Raw genomic sequence first — 22,632 nt, forward strand, 5'->3', positions numbered from 1 at the left:
GCTGATGGTTTCTATCACCAAGCCCTTAGTACTGCATGGACTTTCAGCCATTTTGTTATGGGTTATATACAGTACCTTTATTAGCAAAAGGAGTGAAGAACATGCTGCACCTTCCAGGTTAAGGCCTTAAATGCACAAACTTTCATGTGTTTTTGGTGGCACTCTTTTTATTTCTTTAAATAAACATTTTAATATTTTCCTTAAGAGCATTTTTAGATGGTGAAAGTAATTAAAATGTTGAACAGGTAAAGATTCATTTAATCCTCAGAAAAAAGACTTTTCAGTAGCCATGAGTAAACAAGTGTAATGTAAGAATCATTCTTAGACAATTACTTTAAGGTCAGTGTGACTTGTTTGCTTAACAACCACTGTGGTTTGAAATAATTAAAGAATGTTGGGTTAAACAGATCCTTATTAGAGTCAGGAACTTAATAAGTGGTAACCAGATAGTAAAATATTCTTTTTTTCCTTTGTTTCAGGCTGATATAGGATGGTATTGTCATGAAGAAATCTATATTCTTGAACTAAGTTATATTAATTTGAGACATGCTGGTTTAATACTTCCATGTGATTACTTTTACACAAATGTTAACAGCTAGGCAAATTAGAAAGTTAGAAACTCCATTAATACTATAGCAGAAAGACTAAAATATAAGAAATAAAATAACCCAAAAAGGGTTAGAATTTAGCAGTTTTTAAGTTTAAATATAAGATAGATGCCCCAAACACTATTGTACAGTTGATTAACATGCAAATAAAATATGTCAAGTTAGCCAGAGAGCTTCCATGAGAAAATTAATGACTACACACTTCAAAGTGTGTTCACTGTTTGATAGCAAGTTCTACATGTACACAAAATATCATGCAAGCCATCTTCTAATATATTTCTCCACACAATACACTGCATATTATACATTTGGTAAAGTATACTGCTGCTCTGCAGACTTTGCAGATCATGGAGGGTTGAGAATTGGGGATGAGAAGCGAATGCTAAACTTCCCCCACTCAAGGAAAAATATGTCAAAAGCTAATTAAAACCAATTTACAAATCTAGACAGCAAGGCAACAAAAGCAATTAATTCTTTAGGTCAAGACTGCCATGCCATTCTTAATTAACTTTGTTGTTCCCTAGAATTACAAGTCAGATGGTCCTTAATCAGGGGTTCTGAGGGCAGTGGATCATCTTGCACGTGTTACATTACAGAAGCACAGCAGAATAAAGTTATGGTCACTATGTTAGGCTTAACTCAGAATTTTGTTTCCTTTTGCGGGGGGGCGGCGTTAGGTTTGACCCTTAACATTCATTTAAAGCAGATTTTAAGATATTTGTTGTATTTATGTTGCGAAGCTAGACTGATCATCTCAAGGACAGCAAAATAAAAACTGGGTCAGTGTTCAGCTGTCTCTCTACCCTCCTTGAGTACAATATCTCCAGCCTAAGCTACCATAGGTCCTTTAATTAATATTACGAAGACTTAACTGCACATGAACTATTGTACTGTCCAAGCCTTTCCTCTGTGGATGTGTATCTGCAATAGTGCAGGCTGGATGCTAGTTCCAGAATTCCCATTCCATAGCAAAAAACACCACTTGGATGCAAGAGTTCCTAAAACAAAGGAAGCTCTGTAATCAGTCCCCACAAGCTGCTGTTAACTTTCATCCCAGGGGCACAGCAGAAAAATGCTTCCCTCCTTAATTTCTTTTTATTCATGGTTGCTTTCTATTGTCATCAGAGGTGTTTGTTTCATTGGAGGTCTCTGTACCAACAGGGATCATGAAGCAACATGGCAGTCCCCCAGAAAGCTCTCAGCTTTGCCAAATGGTGGTGCAATTGCGGACTGATGCTTCCTTCCTTGTTCCTGTTTTTCCCTTGAACTGTGATGATTTGAAATTAAAAGTAATTCCCTTCACCTGGTTGGTGCAAATGAGAAGACATTAGAATCTGTTTTCATACATGGAATAAAAGATATCAGAGTTTCTTCCTTTGTCCTTGAAGAACAGGTATCCAAGTATTCTAATGCATAAAGCAGGGGACTAGCCCAGACCTTGCATACTTCAACTGCCAAACTTGGAGGCTTAATGAGACCTTCTTCCAGGAGTGGTTTTCCATCCATCATAATATCCATCCCTAAAATTTTCTGATTATTTTTTGGGACTGCTCAGATCAACCTGAGAATTGTGATGCACTGGTACTCTTGTGTTATCACCCTATAACTAACGATTTCAAATAATAAAAATCTTGACAGTGGCAAATATAGACATGATATGCCTGTGTGTGTCAGGGAGGGGCTGGACAAAACCCAAAGCTGAAATACTTTGGGTCAAAATAGCATTGTGGTGTCTCATGGGAATTGTAGTTTGGGTGCCTTATGTTCCCGTTCTCCTCAATGGGCTGCGGTCTCTGGCCAGGAAGATCAATAATGCACCCTCTTCCCTCCCCAAAAGGGAGAATGTGGTGCATCATGGGAGATTCAGATCAGAGAGCAGAACTATGAAGAACTATAGGCAGGACAGAACCAGTTATCAGAAACAATTTATAGAAGAAGCTACTGGGATTTAACATGAGAAACCACACAAAATATAACAGGTGCAAAAATAAAAGTCCTCCTCTGTCCTCTCCACCACACTGTGGATTTATTTTTTTAAAAAATCCACAAAACGCAATATCAGACTGCATTCGTTCCTGCCGACTAGCCACTTGTTCTTGCTTATTCTACACTCAATCATAAAGGTTTAACATTTCAAAGTCTCCGATAACTGCATTTCCTGGTGCTATACAATGGAATGACACACCCCTGTGGACTCAGGACTTGGCTTTTTTTTTTTTTTTTTTTTTTTTTTTAACTGTATTGGATACTTACAAGAAAATTCTCTTATTTTGTGACATAGGGTGACATAATTGTAAGAAGCATGAGCTGGTCTTCCTAGTAAAGCATTATGTAGACATTTACTACATTTATGATCATTAGTAGAAATGGTCAAAAACAGAATTCCCATTCCATAGCAAATTCCAAAATTTCAAAGTTTATTTTTCTCTGAATCAGAATTAAAAGCTAAAATTTCATAACTTCCCACAAAATGAATATTCTGAAAAATTGATTCAGAATAATTAAATTATTTCATTTGAATAAAGGTAAAAACGTTTTGTTTTCATAACGTAATACAAAATATTACATAATAAAATAAAAAATATTTAAATATATTTTATAATAGAACATAAAAGTCAAAACAAAAAACATTGTTGAAGTGATACAATAAAGTGGAAACAATTTGGTTAGTTGCCCCCCCCAACTGAAAGTATCAAAATCAGTATATTCCCATGAAACTTTTCAATTTTGACAAAAGTATATTGTCTGATAGAAAACTAATCCATTTAAAAAGAAAAGGTCAGCTCTAATAATTAGTTTGTTGTTTTGGATTACCTCCTTCCCCTTTGCCTACCTAAATCAAAGCCTGAAACAAAAATAATCTGTTCAATTTTACTAGCACCCAAAAGTGGGAAAGTCTGTATTCCAATACAAATAAGAGACGAGGTCCCTGTCCTGAGGAACTCCCAAACTTATTTCAGACATGGCTCAATGACAGTGGCAACAGGACAGAGGATACAGCAGGAAGAACTCTCCTGTACCTTCTCTCCTCCTCTAGCACCCCTCTCCCCCCACAACAGAGGCAGGCATAATTTAGCCCTATAATATAATTCACTGTATTATTACTATCTCACTGACACTGGAAGGCCCACAGCAGTGAACTAGCTTCAGCAGGGTATAGTGCCAAATTCATCTCATTCCTAATTGATAGATAGGGTCATCAAGATTCCAGTAGGAATCTGACTCTGAGGAAGGGGTCTGAAAGGATTTTCCTGAATAAAAAAATATACATATGAAAGAGTGTCCAGATATACATATGCAAAGTGTCGAATGTATTATGTAAAGTGGCTTGTTTGTTATTTATTTATTTTTGGCTGAAGCCTTGAACCCAAGGTGCCATCTGTTCTACGTGGGCATTAGAAATCTCATGCATGCAGTTCCTTAATTCTGATATTCCTTCTTAGTTTGTTTTCTATATCATCCAATTTAGAATCATAGAATAGCAGGGTTGGAAGGGACCTCAGGAGGTCATCTAGTCCAACCCCCTGCTCAAAGCAGGACCGATCCCCAATTAAATCATCCCAGCCAGGGCTTTGTCAAGCCTGACTTTAAAAACTTCTAAGGAAGGAGATTCCACCACCTCCCTAGGTAACACATTCCAGTGTTTCACCACCCTCCTAGTGAAAAAGTTTTTCCTAATATCCAACCTAAATCTCCCCCACTGCAATTTGAGACCATTACTCCTTGTTCTGTCATCTGCTACCACTGAGAACAGTCTAGAGCCATCCTCTTTGGAACCCCCTTTCAGATAGTTGAAAGCAGCTATCAAATCCCCCCTCATTCTTCTCTTCCGTAGACTAAATATCCCCAGTTCCCTCAGCCTCTCCTCATAAGTCATGTGTTCCAGTCCCCTAATCATTTTTGTTGCCCTCCGCTGGACTCTTTCCAATTTTTCCACATCCTTCTTGTAGTGTGGGGCCCAAAACTGGACATAGTACTTCAGATGAGGCCTCACCAGTGTCGAATAGAGGGGAACAATTACGTCCCTTGATCTGCTGGCAATGCCCCTAGTTATACATCCCAAAATGCCATTGGTCTTCTTGGCAACAAGGGCACACTGTTGACTCATATCCAGCTTCTCGTCCACTGTCACCCCTAGGTCCTTTTCTGCAGAACTGCTGCCTAGCCATTCAATCCCTAGTCTGTAGCGGTGCATTGGATTCTTCCGTCCTAAGTGCAGGACTCTGCACTTCTCCTCGTTGAACCTCATCAGATTTCTTTTGGCCCAATCCTCCAATTTGTCTAGGTCCCTCTGTATACTATCCCTACCCTCCAGTGTATCTACCTCTCCTCCCAGTTTAGTGTCATCTGCAAACTTGCTGAGGGTGCAATCCACGCCATCCTCCAGATCATTTATGAAGATATTGAACAAAACCGACCCCAGGATCGATCCTTGGGGCACTCCACTTGATACCGGCTGCCAGCTAGACATGGAGCCATTGATCACTACCCGTTGAGCCTGACAATCTAGCCAGCTTTCTATCCACCTTATAGTCCATTCATCCAGCCCATACTACTTTAACTTGCTGACAAGAATACTGTGGGAGACAGTGTCAAAAGCTTTGCTAAAGTCAAGGAACAACTCGTCCACTGCTTTCCCTTCATCCACAGAGCCAGTTATCTCATCACAGAAGGCAATTAGATTAGTCAGTCATTTTCCAGTTGTCCGGGGCTTCCCCGGATCGCCATGAGTTTTCAAAGATAATGGCCAATGGCTCTGCAATTACATTCGCCAACTCCTTTAGCACCTTTGGATGCAACACATCTGGCCCCATGGACTTGTGCACGTCCAGCTTTTCTAAATAGTCCCGAACCACTTCTTTCTCCACAGAGGGCTGGTCACCTCCTCCCCATGCTGTGCTGCCCAGTGCAGCAGTCTGGGAGCTGACCTCGTTCATGAAGACAGAGGCAAAAAAAGCATTGAGTATGTTAGCTTTTTCCACATTCTCTGTCACTAGGTTGCCTCCCTCATTCAGTAAGGGGCCCGCACTTTCCTTGACTTTCTTCTTGTTGCCAACATACCTGAAGAAACCCTTCTTGTTACTCTTAACATCTCTTGCTAGCTGCAACTCCAGGTGTGATTTGGCCTTCCTGATTTCACTCCTGCATGCCCAAGCAATATTTTTATACTCACCCCTGGTCATTTGTCCAACCTTTCACTTCTTGTAAGCTTCTTTTTTGTATTTAAGATCAGCAAGGATTTCACTGTCAAGCCAAGCTGGTTGCCTGCCATATTTACTATTCTTTCTGCACATCGGGATGGTTTGTCCCTGTAACCTCAATAAGGATTCTTTAAAATACAGCCAGCTGTCCTGGACTTCTTTCCCCCTCATGTTATTCTCCCAGGGGATCTTGCCCATCAGTTCCTTGAGGGAGTCAAAGTCTGCTTTTCTGAAGTCCAGGGTCTGTATTCTGCTGCTTTCCTTTCTTCCTTGTGTCAGGATCCTGAACTCGACCATCTCATGGTCACTGCCTCCCAGGTTCCCACCCACTTTTGCTTCCCCTACTAATTCTTCCCAGTTTGTGAGCAGCAGGTCAAGAAGAGCTCTGCCCCTAGTTGGTTCCTCCAGCACTTGCACCGAGAAATTGTCCCCTACATTTTCCAAAAACTTCCTGGATTGTCTGTGCACCGCTGTATTGCTCTCTCAGCAGATATCAGAGTGATTGAAGTCTCCCATGAGAACCAGGATGTGCGATCTAGTAACTTCTGTGAGTTGCCGGAAGAAAGCCTTGTCCACCTCATCCCCCTGATCTGGTGGTCTATAGTAGACTGCCACCACGACATCACCCTTGTTGCTCACACTTCTAAACTTAATCCAGAGACTCTCAGGTTTTTCTGCAGTTTCATACTTGAGCTCTGAGCAGTCATACTGCTCTCTTACATACAGTGCAACTTCCCCACCTTTTCTGCCCTGCCTGTCTTTCCTGAACAGCTTATATCCATCCATGACAGTACTCCAGTCATGTGAGTTATCCCACCAAGTCTCTGTTATTCCAATCACATCAGAATTCCTTGACTTTGCCAGAACTTCCAGTTCTCCCTGCTTGTTTCCCAGGCTTCGTGCATTTGTGTATAGGCACTTGAGATAACCTGCTGATCGCCCCTCTTTATCAGTATGAGGCAGGAGCCCTCCCCTCTCACATGCTCCTGCTCATGCTCCCGGTGTCCCACTTCCCCACTTACCTCAGGGCTTTGGTCTCCTCCGCACGGATTTAAGCTGCATCTCCCTCTCTCTCTCTCTCCTCCATCAATGCCATGTGGCTCTGCCTCTCTCTCTCTGTCACTTTCTTCTCTTAGGCCAGTGTCTAGCACAGTGACTCATTCTTCCAAGCCAGTAACTTCCTTTAACGGTAGAAGCTCGGTCGTCAGATCATATCTCATGGCCTTTAATTCAGTGATCAGCCCCAAAATGTCTGCTTTGGTAGCTATTTGATTTTCTTCAGTCCTGGCCTTTCTGCTTGATTTGGCTACCACGTTTACTTGGAGTCTGAGAGGTCTCTATGCTGTGAGCAGGACACACTCCTCTTGGTATCTTTTTAAATTTCAGATTTTTAAAAGAGAATTCATCCTGTGCAACTCTCTGCTCTGATTTTGGAGGGGAGTTTAGGGAGGGAGGTGGGGTCGATGGAGGCAGATTACTTTGCTATCCCGTCAGAGCTCAGGCTTCAGACAACCATGTTATTCTACTAGTTCCCCAACATCAGAATTAAAGGAATGTCTGAAAATGCTACAGGAGGAAACTCAGTCTGGCATGTAAAAACCTTAATTGCGGAGTTGTTACAGCCGAACTGTACGGAAGAGATAAAAATTGACCGACTACATAGAGTGCAGCTCCTTCTCCCAAGGCCTGCCAATAGCCCAGAGACCAAACTGTGAAGTTTCATGATTATCAGCAGAAAGTTTAGTTATAAAAAAAGCTAGAGAGCATTCCGTGCTCGTAATGTAAGACCACAAGTTGCAATTTTTCCATGATCTCTCTGCCCTAATTTTTTTTTTTTTTTTTTTTTTTTTTTAAGAGAAGAGAGCGGAGGGAAATTACAGCAGCACTCAGGAGGGCAAGTATCAGCGACAGATGGAGATCCCCATTCAAACTCTTCTGCTTTCAAAATCAGTATTATCCCATAAGAGACAATAAATATGGGGGTAAGAACACTCCAGTCAATTGGGATAGAAACCCGAAACTCAACCATACAAAAGAATATTCCAGAGGTAGTAACTAAAGCTAAGCTACTGTAAAAGTCCTGACAGACAGCAAAACTCAGGAAAAGGAGAATAGGAAAAAACTCTAGAGACCATACTGGCAATGGCAGAAGTGAAACCGAATAAAAGAACTCAGATACCTGAGGAGAAACCTAAAGATTAACTAGAAGGGACTTCTTGGGGATGAAGAGGTGGAGAATGAATCCCTATGGATTGCAAGAGAAGTCGTCCAAGTGTTCATAGAAAGAGTGGAGAGGAATAGGGTTCAGCAAAGCACAGTTGTTTGGGGACTGATTACATGCAATGTTGGATATTTTATTTTTTGATTTAAATGAAGGAGAATGGAGAAGGGAGGGAAGCTAGAAGGTGGGGGAAAGAGGAATTATTACAAGAAATATAGAGAGAAGTTTACAAACAGAAAACAAACCATATTCAGATATTCAACTATGAATACCACATAATTCAAAATGAGAGACATTGGCCACACAAGGGTTCATTCCATCAAATAGCTCAAGAATCACAATAATTTCAAGTTTTTCAAAAAGCTAAATGGTTATTTTCAATGGCTCTTCCTTTTAAATTCAGATCTTTGATTGAAAGGGTTAAATCATGTCATTAAAAAACATTTACTCCCAGTGTATAGATGGGTGAAAAAGCACTTCCTTAGCATATGGTTTACAGAAGTAAATGTTCAACTTTTTTGCAATCACATTAAGAGCAATTAAAAAGAATTTAAAAATCCAAACTATTATTAGCTTGCTTATAATAAGCACTGTTGTTGTTTATTTAGATCCCAAACTAGACTATTTTACCTAAGACCTGAAGATATGAGAGCAGCAATATGAAACGATGTTGACATTGACCAATCCACACCACTTGAAATATATTGTTGGGTACCATATTTAACTATCTGACAATGCTTTTCTGAATATTTGGACATATCCTGCCTAGAGCTAGATTTTATTATATCATCTTACTGTTATGATAAATGAAGAGTGACATGGTCAGCAAGTTATTTGTTCATCATACTTAATAGGGAAGAGGCTCCCATATGCTTTTAACTTATCACAGCACATGCTGCCAAGTATTATATACTTTTATAAGGCTCCCATTGAATGACTCAACATTGATGCTAGCAATCACTTATCTTCAAGATGCACCTTTCCATATGATGTTATTCCATTTGTACAGTAACGCCTCACTTAAAGTCGTCCCGGTTAACATTGTTACATTGCTGATCAATTAGGGAGCATGCTCGTTTAAAGTTGCGCAATGCTCCCTTATAACGTTGTTTGGCAGCCGCCGCTTTGTCCACTGCTTGCAGGAAGAACAGCCCGTTGCAGTCCCCCCCACCCCCATCAGCTCCCCACTCCCCTAAGTTCCCTGTGCGGCAGCAGCCCATCAGTTGCCAGCAGTTCAGCTGTCCCTCCCCCCACCGCCATGTGCTGTCCCTGCCCTCTGCCTTGGAGCTGCTCCCGGGAGCCTCCTGTTTCACAATCATCATTGCTGTGTACAGTATTAAATTGTTTGTTTAAAATATTGTTTTTTGTCTGGTGAAAAAAGTTTCCCTGGAACCTAACCCCCTCCCCCCCATTTACATTCATTCTTATGGGGAAATTGGGTCACTTAATATAGTTTCGTTTAAACTCGCATTTTTCAGGAACATAACTACAACGTGAAGCGAGGAGTTACTGTAGTCTATTCTAATATATGATTTTCAACAAATTCAGAACTGAACCTATCTGAATTAAGAAGAAATTGCTTGGTCAGGGTCTGTCCCCCCCCCGCCAACTTCAGTGGGTTTCATTTCAGTAAGGCAAACAGGATTTAGGCATTTAGAGTATCCATGAGTAATAAAAGCTGCCTAGTTTTAAGCACATTTAGGATGTTTTGAAGCTCACTTACTGACATAGCTCCCACAAAGTATAACTTTTGAGTAAATCATAAATCTCTTCTGCTTTCTCTCACTTATTCCTTCAGTTCTATTTCATTACTGGTGTGTCTCCAGTCTAACCTAAGTAACTATTTAGAAGGAGATCTAGGTTTGTTAGACTATGTAGTTGAGTCCCTTTCCAAAGCGGTTAGAAGTCTCTTTACAAAGTTCATATAATGGACATTGTCCTTTTTTTCGTTTTCAAAGAAGAGATTAGAACATCGTTGCTTGCCAACTTGCATTTTAAACTCAAGCTGGTTTTGAGCTCTAACTAAAACGGAAACTATATAGAGTTGAGAGTTTTTGATCGCACTGCTATCATTATGGGAACAGGAGGGCAGTTTTCTAAATTTTGCTTTTATTAAAGCAGAAGTATCAATTACAAATATAGACCATTCTCTTACCCCACATGCCCCAAATCCTGCATCAGGGTCCATTACCGTGGACACTAGCTGCCACAGAATCCAATTGAAGTCAAGGGGATTCTGAATGGGAGCAGAGGTTCACTTGAGCAGAGGTTCACCTTAACGGACCTTACTGCAGGAACAGGCTCTCCTATGTGTAACACATGGCCAAGAGAAAAGGATGCAAAATTAAAAAAAAAACACCCGACATGACCAGGAACTACTCTAGCACATGATCCTGTGGACTAACGAGTACCCCTCATATCCAATTATCAGCACCTTGTAGTATTAGGTTCCTGAATGATCCTTAATCTTGCCTCTTCCATCTTCTGCAGGCCTTCGACATACCAAGTGCCAGATTTCTTGTGTTTAAAAAAAAAAATCCAATCACTTGGAGGCCTGTGATAAATGAAGGGAGGGGGAGCCCCCTTTTATGGACAGCCGGCCAGCCAGCTAGCTACAAAATCCCTGTTAGTAGCTGTTCTCTACTTGCTTTACCTGTAAAGGGTTAAAAAAAAGCACATGGGTAAAAGGATGGGAGTGGGAGATGGGAGTGACCCTAAGAGACAATGGGAGGGCTAGAACTTTTTAAAATTGGGAAAAAAACTTTCCCTTTGTCTGTCTGTTCTCCAGAGAGAGGAGACAGAGCAGACACAGGGCTGGAGCTATGCTGTAAAAAGCTGTGGGCCAGGTATGAAAATCACCAGATCATACCTAGAAACTACTCATTTGAAACCCCCAGATATGTAAGTAGCTCAGGAAATGTCTAGGAAGACACGATTAAGTTTATTTCTTTATGGCTTGTGGATTCCTCTGTGCTAACCCCCAAATGCTTTTGTTTTGCTTGTAACTATTAAGCTGAACCTCAAGAAAACCATTCTTGATGTTTAATTGTTATATTTGCTCTTTTTAAATCTAGCAATAGCCTAAGTTCAAGATGTATTTTCTTTATTTTTAATAAAATTTACCTTTTTTTAAGAACAGGATTGGGTTTGTGTGTCCTGAGAGGTTTGTGCATATGTTGTTTAATTAGTAGCAACTGCTGACTTCCTTTGTTTTCCTTCTCAGCTCTTCTGTGTGAGAGAGAAAGAGAGAGAGCACGTGCGCGCGTGAGAGAGAGCGCAAGCTTGAGGTAACCCCACAGGGAGGAATTCCCAAGTGCACCTTCCCAGGTTCAAAGGGGTTTTTTGCATTTGGGTGGTGGCACCATCTACCTATCCAAGGTTAGAGAGAAGTTGTAACTTTGGGAGTTTAATACTAGCCTGGAGTGGCCAGTATTAATTTTTAGAATCCTTGTGGACCCCCACTGTCTGCACTCAAAGTGCCAGAGAGGGGAATCAGCCTTAACAGGCCATTAAAACAAATTAATTCCCAAGGTAAAAGTATGTATGGCATGATTCACATTAGGTCTAAAAACAGCATATCCTAGGGATCTGAGACACTTTGGAAATAGGAGTAATGATTGGCAAATGCTTTCCTATCTTCATTTTAGAAGTTTTTAATTGAACTCAGCAAATAAACATGATTAGTGAATAAAACCAAAATGGGAAAAAACCATAAAAAAAAAATCACATCTGTTCCCGAGCAAAGTCAAAGCAGCCAGTAAAAGGCCAACTACAAACTCAACTGAATCAAATATACTTAGGGTCAAAAGAAATTTAGTTGCACTGATTGACAATTTCTTTGAATGGATGGAGGACAAAAGCCTCATTCTCATCCTCCTGGAGAGCTCTGCAACATTGGATCTTGTTGACCACAGGATACTGCTGTCCCACCTGAGAAAGGTAGCAGGAGTGGATGGAAATGTGTTAAAGTGCCCTTCCTGGAAGAACTCCATTCCTCAGGCACAATGACACTTTCTATCACAAGTTTAAAAGATCATCTGTGTAGGAGACAGCTTTCTCGGCAGCCAATCCTGAATGGAGGCATGAACTTGGGGGAACTGAGCACTGTCACAAACTCACCACCTTCTGCTCCAAGTGTGAGGTACCCCTTGTTGATCTTGCCTTCTCCTACTTAAAAATGTAGCAGGATGTATATATTAAAAACCCTACCAAAACCCAAACACACTATACTGTACACATAACACCTGCCCACGCCATAGAGAGAGGGTAAGTCAATGAATGAAACACACAACAGATGTTAGCCATGTTACTTAATGCACTACTGGAAGGCGCTCTAAGAATGACATGAGAATCTACACAGAACAGAAATAGCGTAAAATGTTAAGCAGCTGTAGGGAAAAAAAAGGCAGTCCACATGGATAAAAATTTACAGCAGACACCACAGACAATAAAACCACTATTCAGGGCTACTCATTTTTGTCAGAGCCATTTAGAGGCTCCCATCCAGCTTCACCTGAAAGTGCTGCTTTCAACATCTCTGTATCCTTTGCATGAATCCACTTAGGCCTAGTCTACACTGTGGGGGACGGAGGGCAGGGAGAGGGAGAAGTTACACAACTTCAGATACATCAATAACGTAGCTGAAGTCGACGTACTTAGACCTACTCACCGCTATGTCTTCGCTATGGTGAGTTGACTGCTGCCGCTCCCCCGTCGACTCTGCCTGTGCCTCTCACGGCGGCGCAGTACAGGAGTTGATGGGAGAGCGCTCAGGGGTAGATTTATCACGACTAGACTAAACGCGATAAATCAACCCCCGCTGATCCAGTGGGTAGTATAGACATACCCTTAAAGTGTGCACTAACCTGATAGGGGAAATTTCAATTTAGACGAACTATGGGGACTATATAGAAAGATTTGAAAATCCTTATTTCAGGGTTTATCTTCACTACCGGGGGGATCGATGCAACTGCAATCGATGCAGGGGGTGTCGATTTAGCTGGTCAGTGAAGACCTGCTAAATTGATGGCAGAGTGCTCTCCGGTCAATTCTGGTATTCCAGCTCCCAAAGAAGAGTAAGGTATATCGACGCAGCGCCGGGATAAGTCTACCTAAGCTACCTTGACTCCAGTTGTGTTACTCATATAGCTGGAGTAGCGTAATTTAGGTCGACTTATTTCCATCCCACCATCAACCTCAGCCTGGACCAGTCCACACAAGAGATCCACTTCCTGGACACTACAGTGCTAATAAGCAATGGTCACATAAACACCACCCCATACCGGAAACCTACTGACCGCTATGCCTATCTACATGCCTCCAGCTTTCATCCCAGACCAAACAACACGATCCATTGTCTACAGCCAAGCTCTACGATACAACTACATTTGCTCCAACCCCTCAGACAGAGACAAACACCTACAAGATCTCTATCAAGCCTTCTTACAACTACAATACCCACCTGCTGAAGTGAAGAAACAGATTGACAGAGCCAGAAGAGTACCCAGAAGTTACCTACTACAGGACAGGCCCAACAAAGAAAATAACAGAACGCCACTAGCCATCACCTTCAGCCCCCAACTAAAACCTCTCCAACGCATCATCAAGGATCCACAACCTATCCTGAAGGATGACCCATCACTCTCACAGATCTTGGGAGACAGGCCAGTCCTTGCTTACAGACAGCCCCCCCAACCTGAAGCAAATACTCACCAGCAACCACACACCACACAACAAAAACATTAACCCAGGAACCTATCCTTGCAACAAAGCCTGTTACCAACTGTGCCCACATATCTATTCAGGGGACACCATCATAGGGCCTAATCACATCAGCCACACTATCAGAGGCTCGTTCACCTGCACATCCACCAATGTGATATATGCCATCGTGTGCCAGCAATGCCCCTCTGCCATGTACATTGGCCAAACTGGACAGTCTCTATGTAAAAGAATAAATGGACACAAATCAGATGTCAATAATTAGAACAGTCAAAAACCAGTCGGAGAACACTTCAATCTCTTTGGTCACTCAATACAGACCTAAAAGTGGCAATTCTTTAACAAAAAAACTTCATAAACAGACTACAACGAGAGACTGCTGAATTGGAATTAATTTGCAAATTGGGTACAATTAACTTAGGCTTGAAGAGAGACTGGGAGTCGATGGGTCATTACACAAAGTAAAACTATTTCCCCATGTTTATTCCCCTCCCCCTGCTGTTCCTCAGACGTTCTTGTCAACTACTGGAAATGGCCCACCTTGATTATCACTTCAAAAGGTCCCCCCCCCCGCTCTCCTGCTGGTAACAGCTCACCTTACCTGATCACTCTCATTACAGTATGTATGGTAACACCCACTGTTTCATGTTCTCTGCGTATATAAATCTCCCCACTGTATTTTCCACTGAATGCGTCCGAAGAAGTGAGCTGTAGCTCACAAAAGCTTATGCTCAAATAAATTTGTTAGTCTCTAAGGTGCCACAAGTCCTCCTTTTCTTTTTACCCCGGTAGCATAAACAAGACCTCAGACATAGAAGGTGTCGTTCAAGAAGGGCTATTAATATAATCAGAAAGAAGGGAAAACTTCCATCTGAGGGGAGACCGTAAAGACAAGGACTAATAAAAGGGGACACAGAGGTATACAACACAATAGCTGGCATACGAGTATACCTGAATGAACTTCTTTAATTCAAGAAGGGGACATTCAATGAAACTGAAAAGCAACAAAATTTAAAATGTCTAGAAAATATAAACTCAAACAGCATCAGATATTTGACAGTTTTTTTTTTAAATTAAGTGATATAATTTCTCATTTTGAACATTGAAGCACAATAAGTGATTGAGATTAGGAATAAGTTTCCCCAGGCAGTTTTCCATAATTGTGTACTGCAAGATTTCCTGTACATTCTTTTGAACCATCTAGTACTGACCACCACCATACATAGCATACTGAACTAGATGGACCACTGCTCTGATGCAGCATGGCAGTTCATATACACCATAGAGGTGTACTTGAAATGCTGTCTCCTAATCAGGTATGTATATGCTTCTCTTTCTGTAAACATCACATGATATGCATCTGTTACTCAGTTTAGTTTATGGGAATAACCATGGATTTTGGAATATATTATGATAAATTAGTAGTAAAGAGTATAATGAATGTACAGAAGAGAGTAACGCATTGATTGCTCTTGCTATGAGACACATTTATCAGTGTATTTATTTTGGAAAGTTCCTAATGGCTATTTTAATTTTTTTGAGCACCCCTTTCTGGAAGATATTTGCCAGCTACAGTAAAAGCAAAACTGAAACTGAAAAGGTAACAGGTAGAAATGTGCAAAGATACAAAGGGGAGGGAGTGAAGGGGATGGCCTGAGCAACTTTGATTTAATTCCAAGAGCCTTATAAAACACAGAGTAGCAAAGAAACCCTTTAAACAAACTTTCAGAGGTCCAAGTATTTAAACAGTGCTCCATAAGAAAATGGAATTTATTCGAACAATTCAAGATGATAGCATACCTTTGACCTGCTTGTAAAGTTATCGGTCTATCTTCTAATTAATTTAGATAGTAATTACTCATTTAAAATTCATCCAGAGTGTGAACACAAGAGACATGATACACCGGCTTCATCATAATTTCAGAGCCAGAAACCTTATTTGCAATATGAACATCTGACCTTTAGCCAAATTATTGGTGAATCACTACATTAGGGATTATATTGTTTAAAATTTATAAACAGTGGCTACAATAGCTGTCAGGAAGTGTTTAGAGTTGTCCCCCTGCTTTCCTGTTTGAATGATAAACAATTTCTAACAAGAGGACAAATATTAAACCATTTAGAATCTGTTTTGCAATATTAAAGATTGCAAGATCATGTAGAGCAAATAGTATAACAAGAAAAAACAGTCTCTAAGCCAAAAGGCAAATGTTTTTTTTTCCCCCTCTCCTCATTTTGCAACTTTGAACATTGTACTCTGGCAATCTTTTGGTTGTTAATCTCTCCATTTCAGAGAGGCCGCCCATTACAGCTTTCACTTTCTTCTTGTCTGACATTTTCTAATATAAGAAAAACAAATTACCTAATGTAGGCGAGTGAAGCTCTTAGTGAGGACTTTATTTAGTCAGAGAATGACTCCAGCTGTCCTATTCCTGCTTCTGTACAGCATTCTATAAATGGTGTGTCTTGTGTTATCTGAGTGATGTGTCCAACAATCTATAATGAGGTCCCATTTGACTAACATGAGAATACTCTTACATTAATATTCAGCCTGCTGTTCCTGAGTTCCCACATGGCTTTTGGGGGCCTCTCGCATACATTTGTACATAAGTGCTCCTGCTCACTCAAATCCAGGAAGGGAAAACAGACACATTAGGAGATCAGATCCCATTTGGTATCTACAAATGTGCAGGAAACATTGAGCAAACTCGGTGCAGGTCTGAGAGCTGTGTTTTCTCCCCACATTTGAGATGAGGCAAGGCAGGGAATTAAGGCCTGATCCTGAACACGCCGAAGACCATGCGAAGCTTCCCATCAGCAGTGGATTAACACACAGGCTGATAGGGGCCCTGTCAATTTGGGGGCCCCAGGTGTGGGTGGCCCAAATGTTCTGTGTCCAGGATCCCAATAAAACTTATTGTGCCTCTGCTTCCCATGGACATCAGTGGGCTTTGGATCAGATCCTTAAAAAGCTATGGAGATCACACACTTCGTTCCCAACAGCTGGAGCAACCAGGAAGGGGGTTGGCTAGAATACAGGGTGCTGGAGAAGACAGATCTTCAGGAAACCAGAGGAATCAGAAAGAACACATCCTCCTTCCAAACCACATCCTCCTTCCAAACCACGAGAGACAAAGGAGAGTCCTTCCTCTCTTCTTCCCCTCCCACGCACCAGCCCACAGTAAGAAAGAACCAATGAGCCATTTCATCACTGAATGGAGTTAGTGTTGCAATACAATTGTGAATTGGTGCAACATCAACACAACATCAGCGTTTAACACCATTAGGGAGTTAGGATCCTACAAAACAAATTAATCCACAGAGGAGTCAGCAGTAAGAGGTAGCTAACCTCTCCTCTGCTCCCCTCAAAAGACTTCTAAGCTTTCTTAAATGTACTTATTTGCAGGTCAGAAGTGCACCACTGTGGTTTCGCAAAGTTGAGAGATTCATCAGGCTCTAGTACCAATAGTCTGAGACCTAGAGAAATAAAATTCCATAATTACAAGAAGTTGCATTTTCCAGATCTGCAAGAGGGATAAGAGTTTCTAGCCCTGCATTTCCCAGGCCCCACTTTTGGCTAAGACATATATTTTGAATCGCTCCACAAGTGTTTATATCCAACACTAAGCAGATTTCATCACCATGTACTGTTCTGTCTACTAAGACAACTTTGTTTTTCCTGGTATTTCTTTGGCCTGTGCACAATGTGTTTTCGGATGAGGTTTTGAAAGGATTTTTTAGATGTGGGTGAGACAAATGTATTATTCCAAAACAAGAATGAATGTCATGGTATAGTACATGCCCTACATTTTATACATTGTACTTACACTTTAACCTAAACCAAAATTCTAGATGTAAACTCTTCTACTGTGCATAGATGGACAGATCTGACTAAATCTTTAACTTTTTTTTTTTAAAAGACCTTTTAATATCTTAGGTTTTCCCTTTCTCAATGAGGACTAATACTATGCTAAATTTGAATTTCATGTCCTTTCCTATTTTGAGGGGGGAAAAAAATCTGGTGTTAAAGTCCTACTTCTTTTCTGAGTCTCAGATGGCTCCATCCATGTCCCTCAATCTTCCCAGATCAATTCAATTTTGAGCAGAGACTGAGCATAGAAAGTTTCAGCCCAAACAGACGATGAAGAAGTTATGAGCAAGTGAAAAAATGGGACTTTAACAGTAACGCCTTCTCAGTCCTAACTATAGTGTTCATTGCCACAACTCTAAAATGATACCACGAACAGAGCACTAGTCTCCTTCAAACATGCATACTAGGTATTAATCTAAGTGAAATATATTATGAACTAAAAACAATCAACTATTTAGAACAGAATGTTATTCTCTTTAATGCTTATCCTTTTTTAATCTTTATCCTATTAACTTAAAAGGACAGATGGAACAAGTACAATTTGTTTCCATAGATAGCTAATTGAATATTTACAGTACTACTAATGCGTACCTGGTTGTTTTTATTTAAACACAAACGGCATTCTCCTCTTACTGAAGTTTAGTAGCATGTCCTATCTCTTATTTGAATGAAGATCCCAGGCGTATATCAAAGTGCCGAACACACATTTGGCAGGGACAAAAATAATGCCATTTCAGCTAAGGAGCGACTAATGCCATCTCCATAGTAATAAAAATATAATCTGTTGCAGTAAGGTCATAATATATTAATATTCCCAATCTCTTTAAAATATGGAGGTATTATGGGTGAAGTTGAAGAACACTGATTCAGTAAACATGCAGGGAACATGATCAGCATTTGTTTGGAACTGGATGTCTTTTGTTACCTCCATCTACAGCCTCTAGAAACTCTAGAATTACTTTTTTTTTTTTTAAATAAAATCAAGAAACCACATAAATCTTTGGAAAACAGTTATGGAATTCAGTGGATCGTCTTCCATGATCATGCAGACAGGTGCCTGAAAATGTGGTTAAATAACCCAAAGACAGTCAAAATCCTGCACTCAGCAGGCAGATGATTTAATATGGTAGGTCTGTTCCTTCTTCAATTTCTAGGAAATCTTGCCTCCAGGCCATGTTACTGAATGGCGTAGATCCCCGCTTCAATTCTGATACTAGATCAGAAAAGTAATGATCTATTGTTATTTACTAGAGCTGGCCAAATAAATTTTGAATTTTTTTCCAATGACATTTGTTTGCTTTGAGTTTACAACACCCCCAAAATTGAAGCAGTTTTGTGAAACTTCAGATTTTCACTGAAGATTTCCGGATACTGTTTCACAATCAAGATGTCAACACAAAATGCCATTTTTGTTCAAACATCCACACTGGGAATTTGGATATGAAAAGAGAAGCAGTAACTATGGGTACTTCCAAAGAGCTTCCTGGTTAAGGGATTACCACAGGCTGAGAGCCAGGATGCTCAGTGCTTTTTCCCCTCCATCTCTACCAGTAGCTGGCTTTAATAACTGCACTTACTTAGCACTTTACAAATACATTACAACTTTAGTTCATTATCCCTATTTTATAGGCTGGGGAAATGTGACTCAATTTCCAACCTCAGCTAATTCCTGGCCAGATCAGTCATTTGGTCTTGGGCCAATGCTGTTCTTTAGCTTACATGGCTCTTCTCAGGTGAGTCAATTACATTTGAGAGTTACTAATCAAAGAAATGAGGTTCTGGCACAGACTTCCAATGGGAGCAATGGGGGCAAACCACCAAACTAGTTTTAAAACAGAGCATAAATTTGAGTGGGACTATATGTTGTGGTTGACTGAAATAGCAAGGGGACTAGAAAAGATAACCCTTCCAGTCCTACGTACTTAAAGTTCCTCGGCAAGTCCATATCCAAAAGTAAGTTTACAACATAAATGTCCTGGATTTCAGACCACTGCCTGGAAGAAAAGCTCCTTGGAAATTAGAACACAAATTTCCAAAATCAGCCCAGTAACTTGCACTGTGTTGAGGAATCCTATTGTGGATAATAGGAGATTCCTCACGCAACAGTTAAGTGTTTAATAATCCAAACAGCATCAGGAACTATAGTAAAATAAAGTAAGGAGCCAACCACAAATGCCATTTTTTACATGAACACTTTCTTGAAGACTCAATGGTGCAAAGAAACAGATTTATTTTTTGCAATCAGCACTTCCCCAGCAGATAGTAAGATGTTGTGACTCATCTTTGTCAGTAGTTTAGGGAGAGCGGAAGTCATTGCACAAACCTGGTTGCACCGTGCCAGTAACAACAAAGGTGCTGTTCATAAATATCAGGTGTGGCAGCATGTTCCTCTGCCCAACCTAATCTTGGTGTCTAAAATTGTTTAATAAAGGCACAACAAAAGAAAATTCTACTCTACATTTATAATGAGCTCTCAAGCATTCCTCTTCAATAACTAGCAGTGCCAGGTCTGCAGACCAGAATGCTGGTAACATTACCTCAGAGACAGAGTTGTGTCTCCAGAGATGTCCTTACTCAGGTCATAAAATTCCATTTCTTTCATCCTTTCCTGGTCTAGAACAGTAGGGAACTAGGTAACCTATTATGTCCTTAATGGGAACTCCCTTCCTTGAGACTGCCTCACACACTGAAACCCTCCCACTGCATTCCACACAGTGAGGATACAGCTGGACTGCAGGTTTACACTACAAGGTCCTGGAGCCAGGCATACTTGGGGTGGGGCCTTTACTATTGAACTTCTTGCCAGAAGAAATTAAAATAAATCCAAGACTCAGAATGTTCATAACCAAGTGTCAGAAAACTTTCTGATTAAGCCTTTTCCCAGGTGTGATGTAATTAGAGGTGAGTTAGCCAGGAACGAATGAATGGGATAGGCTCCAGAAACAGTCCAAGAGAAGAAGTGCGCCCAGGATTCTCCCACTGCTGAGATCATGAGATCCAGATATCACAGATGGTGTAGTAAGGTCACCAGGAAGCAGGTGGAATTGTTTCTAGCTACTTTTCCTTGAGCGTTCTGAGAACCATCAACAGACCAGGGAAATAGGGAAAGGAGTTGGAAGAAGAGGTGAAACCACAGCCTTCCCTAAGTACCGGAAGTGGATGTCAATCTGCGAAGCTCTAGAGTCAGTTAACTACAGGCAGTAGTTGCGAATTTTTTCCGACCAGTTTAACATGATGGGAATTCTCAGTGGCAGATCTGGCTGAACCTTTTTGATACTTCATTTGCCTGCTGGGAACTGAAAGTGAATCAGTCAGTGGGTTACTGTGTTATCCATTGATGGCAGGTACACTGCTCAAATGGACAACAAAAGCGGAGCTTAACAGTAGGGGACAAGATGGGGGATCCGGGAGAGGGCCTGCCATGAGACCAGGTAGGGTGTTGCAATCACAGTCCCACTGAGAAGAGAATGGTACTACCACTGGAAGGCGCTAGTATGTCTGGAGCAGAGGGTAAGCCTTGAAGAAAGGAACTGACCAGCTCTTAGCTGAGTTGATGCAAGGTGGCTGGATGTAGGAGAGATTACGGCAGTGCTGGGAGAGTTGCAGCAAAGCCCATTTCAAACCAAGCAAAGCCCCAAGAAAGACTGAAGGCAGACACTTCTGGGTCCCTGGCTTTGGCTGCTTAGTAGCTGAATCCTCTTGAGTTGGAAATGGAGACTACAGTGAGAGAGCACTTCTACTCCTGCTCCGTGGTCAGGAGACAAAACAAAGGAAGTGGGGAGAAGCTTCTACATTCATCACACCTGACAGCTCTTGCCTTCTAGCAGGCAAAGCCATGATGCTCCATGTACTGACTGCTTCTCTTAATGGAATGGGGGAGGGGGAGTGGGAGGGAGGATATAGTAAGAAGTTTTTGCTTTACAAACATCTATTCTGATTTTTCCTGATATACTCCTTTTTCATGTTGACAGTAGCTCTATGGGATGCAAAGAGAGAGTGGACTTGCTTGGAAATAAAGATGTAACCATACAAGACGACTTGTTTAACAAGACCTAAAGACCAGATCAACCCATAATTACCTTTTCTATTGAAGGGGAAAAAACAAACGAAACAAACTACAACTCACTGGTACTTAATCTACTGACAATGTGGCAGCAAGGAAAAAAACACAAATGTAACTAGTTTCCTTTAGTTCAAACATGAAATTTATCTCTTATGATTCCATCAGCAGGGAGGCGATGCAGGGGGAAAAGCTGAACAGCAGCAAACTGCAGGAAACCACTAAGTCAGAGAGAGAGACTTCACTAAAATACAATGTACCTTTCACACTGCAGTGCAGCATCAGCACCTGGATCACACTAAGCAGCAAGAGAACTGTTATTAATAGTTCATATTTATATTACTTTGTCACTCAGATATCTCCACAAGGACCATGGATCCATAGGATAGAACTAAGTGCGGATTACAAACATGAAAATATGGTTCCTTACCCAAGTTCTTAAACCTCAGTTGCTGCTGGTATCTCTGGGTCTCGCTGCAAGTGAATGGACCCTCTGCCGAGTGAGTCTCTGCTCACACAGCCACAGCAAAGTAGAAGAGCTAACTAGTTAAAATAATACATTTGAGTTGATATTAATTCTTCTAGGATCATTGTGTGTCAAACCATTGCATAAACGTGTGTTCTAAGGCTCAAGAAAGGAACAGAAATTGTCACGATATTCTGAGCCAACCATTTTCCTAGTTTATTAAGACTTGTAAACTTGCACAATCACCCAGCTCTGAAGATGTGGAGGGGCCCAGACACAGGAGAACCACAGCACCAGGCAAGAGTGGACTTTGCACAGGTTCCCCCAGCAGTCCTTATTGGGAATCAATCAACAGCACCTGTGCACCACACAGTGCAGTTTCTGGGGGTTCCTAGCACAGTGGTTCTTTCAGGCAGGTGTCAAGGAGCCTCCGGTTGTCAGCCATCTCCCTCCCAAAGGTGTCTGTCTTCAGTAAATACACAGA

The 22,632-nt window shown here is 41.1% G+C and overlaps 1 protein-coding gene across 1 annotated transcript in view; it reads right to left on the bottom strand.

Moving 5' to 3' along the window:
* ACVR1C (activin A receptor type 1C) overlaps positions 1 to 22,253 on the bottom strand; it is an 82,185-nt gene extending 59,932 nt beyond the window's left edge. Inside the window, exon 1 of the mRNA XM_078847928.1 lies at positions 11,154 to 22,253. The gene's annotated coding sequence lies outside the window, so the exon portion shown is untranslated. The remainder of the gene's footprint in view (positions 1 to 11,153) is intronic.
* Between the last annotated feature and the right edge of the window lie 379 nt (positions 22,254 to 22,632).

This window comes from Lepidochelys kempii, chromosome 11 (genome assembly GCF_965140285.1).
Source record: "Lepidochelys kempii isolate rLepKem1 chromosome 11, rLepKem1.hap1, whole genome shotgun sequence".
NCBI lineage: Eukaryota > Metazoa > Chordata > Testudines > Cheloniidae > Lepidochelys > Lepidochelys kempii.